Genomic DNA, 6,279 nt, shown 5'->3' with positions numbered 1-6,279 from the left:
GGAAGGGGAATATGGATGTGCAGAGTGTGGAAGAATTATGTGATATGTGGCTGGAATGGTAAGTGGATGGTTGGAAGGAGAATAGAATTTGCTTCCTTTCCAGCACATGTCATATCTCATGTGAACATATTCCAGAGAGTTCACAGGCTTCAGACATTATTAAAACACACATACATAAACAAACAAAGCAACAATAAAACAGTGCAAATGTGGCATGAAATGTGAGAAAAGGGGTTCTGTAGATTCCACAAAGATTGTTCTTTTGAACTTAAATTTATCTTCAAGCAGACACAATCTGTGTTATAGTTCTCTTGGGAATATGATTCTATAACAACCTTTTACAAAAACAATAAACATTCTAAGCAGAATTACAGTAACTTTATATATGTTTTCTAACAAAAAAACAAAACTTAAGGAATAAAATAAAATTTGAGTGCTATAGTACCCAAGCATACTGTAAGGAATACAAGTTTAAATGTTTTAGAAACATTCAAGAAAATATCAAAGGCCATATTTTCCTTACTAAAAATAAGGAATTTCCATTAAAATCAAGCTTTTGCATAAAAATCAATGGCAAATTATGGCCCTTAATGAGAGAGGAAATTATAATTATAGCACGGCTGGTAGCTTCACTACAGTTAAGGCTGTGCAGTCTTTTCCATTATCATTTATCAGGATTTAATAACTCAGCTGTTTTGAGTCCTACTTGGCTGAAATGTGATATACAACCCTTCAAGCTGCATTGTAATTAGTTATTATTGTTATTACATAAACAAATGTTTTCATCAGTAAAGCATTTTTAATTATGAACCTTAAAGAGACTATTTTTTTCTATTAAGAGGCACAGAGATGGGGAAGGAGAAATAAGGAGACATGCTTCAAAGAAGGAAAATTGAATGTGGCAGCTCTTGCAGTTGGAATAGCTGCCATTCCTCTGACTGCGGGTGCCAGTGTGGCTGGCTCGGACACAAAATCTCCTGGGGGAACAACAGTGTAGAAGATGCAGGGAAGGCCACTCACTGGCTCCTCACAAACCTTTTTATGGAGATAAGTGCATGCGCAAAGCAAATAGGAACACACTGGAGGGTTTCTAGAAGTTGTCAGCACTCACTTCGCAATGCCAATCATGCTTTCCTGTGTGAAAGTGCGTCATCCTTGGATTATACATGTTCTACTGTCACTCACAGTCTAGAGCAGTGTAGATCTTAGAGGTGGATGGACCTTAGATCAAAACTTGTCATATATTCCAAGGAGAATTTTCAGGACAGACTGCAAATATCCTTTTGTTGCCCATGGGGTGGCCTCCAGAGATCAAGATACAGGCTTTTATGCTTATTCCGTATGGTTCACAGATGAAGAAACTAGAACAGCAAAGTCTTTTTTTAAGCAGTTTTTATAGTCACAACGCCAGAGTTTCCTGGCCCTTGGACCGGCCACAGTAAAGGTTCACTACCTGGAGCAGGGGATGCATCGAGCGAATAGAATGTGAGAAGAAAAAGTAAATGATACTTGCAAAGTGTCCATTATGCTCATTTTGCACTTTACATACACCATTTAATTTACTTCTCATAACAACCCTTGTGTGTGGTATTTTATTCTCAATTTACAGAGAAGAACATGAGGTTCAAAGAAATTAAGTGATTTTCCCAGAAAGTTCAGTTAGTAAGTGGCAGAGATCAACTTTAGTCTCAGGCGTTATGAAGTAAGTTCAGTGCGCATCCTATTTTCCTTCTTAACCTCCAAACTCATACCTTCAATCTCTCCTCCACGCTGTCCATTAGAGTTTCTATCCCCTTCTATTAGAGAATCTTCTCTTGTCAAGTCCACTGAGAACCTCCATTGCCAAATCCAATAGTCGTGGCTCCACTTTCATCCTTCGCAATCTCTCAGCGAAGTGGTTCAAAATAATTGTCCAAAATAATTGGCCTCTTTTTTTTTCTGGAAATGGTAGCTGCTCTTCATTGTCATAATTACTACCATCCTGAGGTAAGTGTTCTTCCTATGTCCCTGGAATCCTCTTGGTACCATTCGATGGCCCTCTTCCTTCTCTTCTTTCTCCTCCCCCTGCTCCTCCTCCTCTCAGCCTCTGAATGTCCCAAATCTACTCAATCTTGGGCCCTCTCTTTCCTTTCCTTTTCCTTTTCCTTTTATTTTTTCTTTTCTTTTCTTTTCTTTTTCTTTTTTCTCTGTTCACTCTTGCCCTAGGGAATCCATTCAGTCCATTGGCTTTTTTCCCATCTCTATGCTGAAGACCAGACACCAACCCACATTTTCTACTGAGATGTGAACTTGTACCTATAACTACCTATTTAGTATTTCCATGGATTTTTAATAGGCATCTTATATGCAACATTCCCAAAATAAACACTTGCTTCCTTGTCCTTAGAAAAAAACTCTATTCTTTCCCTTTTCCCTATCTTAGTGAATTGTACCATCCCTCTTATAGTTGTTGAAACCCAAAATGATGTGTTATCACTATGTTTCTCTTGCTTTCCAGTTACAATCCATCAACAAATCCTGGTGGTTCTGAATCCAAATAATACCTGAAATCTACCCATTCTTTCCAGCATCAGTGATCCGGGTTTACAATTGCCTCCTATCTGGGCTGCCAGCTTCTACTTCATTTGGTAACCAAAGTGACTTAAATGATAAAAAAACACAAATCATATCAAGTTACTTCCGGCTTTAAAGTGATCCAAAACATAAAAAGTTAAACACACACACATGCACACACACACAATCCAAATTCTTCCCAGTATTTAGGATAAATGAAGATTTCTTTTATATTCTCACCCTAACCTCGCCTTCCTCAGTCTCCATCCATATTCCCTGTGCCTCACACTCTCACACTCTCAGTCAGACACATCTGGCCCATTGTCGCCCTGAGCATCTCCCCCTCCCTCCCACCCCCACGAGCTGGATGCCACATTTACCACCTTGAGGCCTTTGCACTTTCTGTTTCCTCTCCCAGGAACACCTTGAGTTTTGCATAATTGGATCCCACTGGTGATTGATTTCTCAGCCAAACTGTCACCTTCTTATAAAGACTTTCCAAAATAATCCTGTTAATGCTGGTCCTAAACCGTGTACTATCCAGGACTTTGCATTAGTCAGCCCAGGCTACCATAGCAAAATACCGTGGACTGGGTGGCTTAAACAACAGAAGGTTATTATCTCACAGTTCTGGAGGCTGCAAGTATGATGTCAGGGTGGTGGCAGACCAGTTCTGGTGAGAGCTCCTGTTGGCTTCCAGAAAGCCGCCTCCCAGCTATGTCCTCACATAGCAGAGAGAGCGCTCTGGCATCTCTACCTCTTCTTCTTATGGCACCAGTTCTGTGGAATCAGGGCTCCACCTGCATAACCTCATTTAACTTTAATCACCTCACTAACGCCCTGTTCCCAAATACAGTCACCTGGGCAGTTAGGGTTGCAACATGAATGTTGAAGAGGCACATTTTGGTCCATAGCAGCCCTAATAGAAAAAGTTCCCCATCCCCCATCTATACCAAAGAATGTGATATTTCTACTTCACCATATTGCCTATCTATCTAGCACATATTTTCCTGGTGTTTAATGTTCATTTTTTCATAAAAATTATTACATATGTGGAGAGGAGTCAGATTAAATATAGTCATGATTTTTGATTATAAAACATCACCCAGTTATTTTAATTTTATAACGTTCGTACTTTTGTTCTCTTTTCAAAATACATTGTTAGAACAGAGAATATAAATCTAAGATGAATGTGAACATTGCCTTGATTTTTATACTTATGTATGTTAAAATGTAAAGATTAGTAATAATGAGCATCAGAAAGCCCTTCTAGAAGCCTCAAAAGAACAAAGCAGCTCTGTTGTAGAGGACTAAGAATACTTTTCCCAGTACACATATACCTCATTTTCTCCGTCTTATTCACTGTTTATTATATTTTTAGAAACCATTTTACAAAATGTATCTTTTACTAAAGTCTGACCTTACCCTAAGAAAAGGAAAAGAAGTAGGTAATTAGCCCCAAGTAACCTAAACCTACTTTTGTCCACCACTAAAGGAATAGCAAATTAAAAATATAATAGGTTCATATTATGGAATAGTAATAGCAGTTTGGAGTAACAGCAACTTGAATATTTCTTGGAAACCTAGGGTTGAGTGAAAAAAATAATTAACAATATAACACTGTGTAAAAATTAAAAATATGTACATACACAAAACACCACATATTTTACAAATGTACAGACAATGCAAAGTGAGATATCAAATACCTGAGCCTGAATGTCTAGGGGGAGATTACTTTGGAAGTCCAGGAAAAGAAGGAAAGAAAATTTTTAAATAACAGAAAGGTTTGCAACCAGTGACGATGGTAAGCAGAGTATAAGTGGCTCAGATATTTGCACCTGAGGTACAGAGAAGGGGAAGGAGGGAGGGAGGGAAATAAGCATGGGGATGGAAGTGGGAATATAATGATAGTAAATGTAACTCTCTTCTAGCCTTATCATTTTATTGAGAGTTTGGTCCTAATTCCTTGAAGATGTGCTCATAGGACCCTTCTTGAACGTGGACTAATGTTGCCATAGTAGCTCAGCATGTTAAGATCAGAGAAGCAAATAGTACAAGCTTGGACAGAAGGGTTAGGCATAAAACTAAGGAGCGGTCACGTTGTCTTTTTTTCTTTCCTTGAGCTTCTGAGTCAATCCTGACTTACTGATGCCATCTACTGGTCCTTTCAATTAACTGCCTTTGCAAAACTCACTTGGTTCTTGACTTGGACAACTTCACAGTTATTTGGGAGCCATTACTGACAGTCTTTTCACTCAAATACTCCACTCCTTCCTAACGATATCTTCTCTAAAGCAACCTCGTGCCCCCATACTGATGTGTATATTCTCTTTTTTGTTACTAAAATTCTGCAGAATTAATTTCTCTGTTTAGAAAGATTTTTTCAGGGAAACCTGGATGCAGTTTCCAACAAAAACAAGAAAACCATTTTCTAAACTTGCTATAAACATCAGCTTAAATTTTCCTTTTCCAAAGCTGAAAACTTGATTTGGGAAGAGGTGTCCTTATACCCACTGAAAATGCATTTAAAATACTTTCCCATTTGAATTTTTAAAATTTGTAAAACTGATTCGAATCTTGGGGATAGATTTCTAGAGTTTTTTTTACTTTAATATGAATTTCTGGGCTAAAACAATCTTATTCACAGTTGGATGTGTATTATCACATGCCCTTATTATCTTATTGCCATATCCCACGTCTTTCTTTTTTAATATCCTTACTTATAGATTATATTATCTGTCTCAGCTCATCAAGAGAGGATAAATGTCAGTATTTTTAATGCTCTTTCTGCCAGACAACTAGTCACTTACTTCATTGCTGATGGTCCCCCTGGACATGTGCAGGATTCTAGTCAAGGCTTACACCTGTTAATAAACAGAAGTCATCCATTAACCAATGTAAAATCTCAACAACAACAAAATACCCTGTCTCAGTCCACATGTTCTTAGTGACAGAACAGTGTGTCAAAGTGAATCATTTCTTATTCATGTTTAGTGTCTGCTACTCTGCATGCCAAAAAAAATCAAGCAAGTTATTTCTAAAGGAAATATAGCGAATTAACCACTAAACTAAGAAGCCTTCTTCTCTCCCTTGATGAGGTGATTATTAAGCAGCTGACGTTCATTCCAGAAACAGATTGTCCTCAGAATGGTTCTCCCAAATCCCGTACGACCGTAATTCTGGCGTTACATGGAAAGAGAATTACATCTCCTGAGGATCCTGGGTATCAGGGAGGAGTTGAGGCCCTAAGACAGGGATCCGGAGACTACAGCCAGGGGACAAATCCACCCACCACCTTCTTTGTATAGTCTGTGAGCAAAGAATGTTTTTTATATTTTTAATAATAGAATATTTTATTATTTTTAAAAATAGATGGGGAAATCAAAAGAATATTTTATAATGCATGAAAATTATAGAAAATTTAAATTTTAGTGTCCATAAAGAACTTTTTATTGGAACACTGCCATTCCCATTTATTTACTTTTTGTCTCTGTCATATTATAGCACCAGAGTCGTGTAGTCACAACAGAGACTACATGGCCAAAACGTTGAAAATATTTACTAACTGGCCTCTACAGAAAATGTTTGCTCACCCTTGTCCTAAGGTCAAAACTAGTGAAAGAGGGGTGAGGTGCTACAAAGTCACTGATAAGGTCTGCTGTAGCCCGAGACATCAATGAATGGATTTCCAGGAAAAACATGAGAACCAATGGAGCAAGCCACTCA

Source organism: Desmodus rotundus, chromosome 3, assembly GCF_022682495.2.
Source record: "Desmodus rotundus isolate HL8 chromosome 3, HLdesRot8A.1, whole genome shotgun sequence".
Classification (NCBI taxonomy): domain Eukaryota; kingdom Metazoa; phylum Chordata; class Mammalia; order Chiroptera; family Phyllostomidae; genus Desmodus; species Desmodus rotundus.
This window is presented reverse-complemented; position numbering follows the sequence as displayed.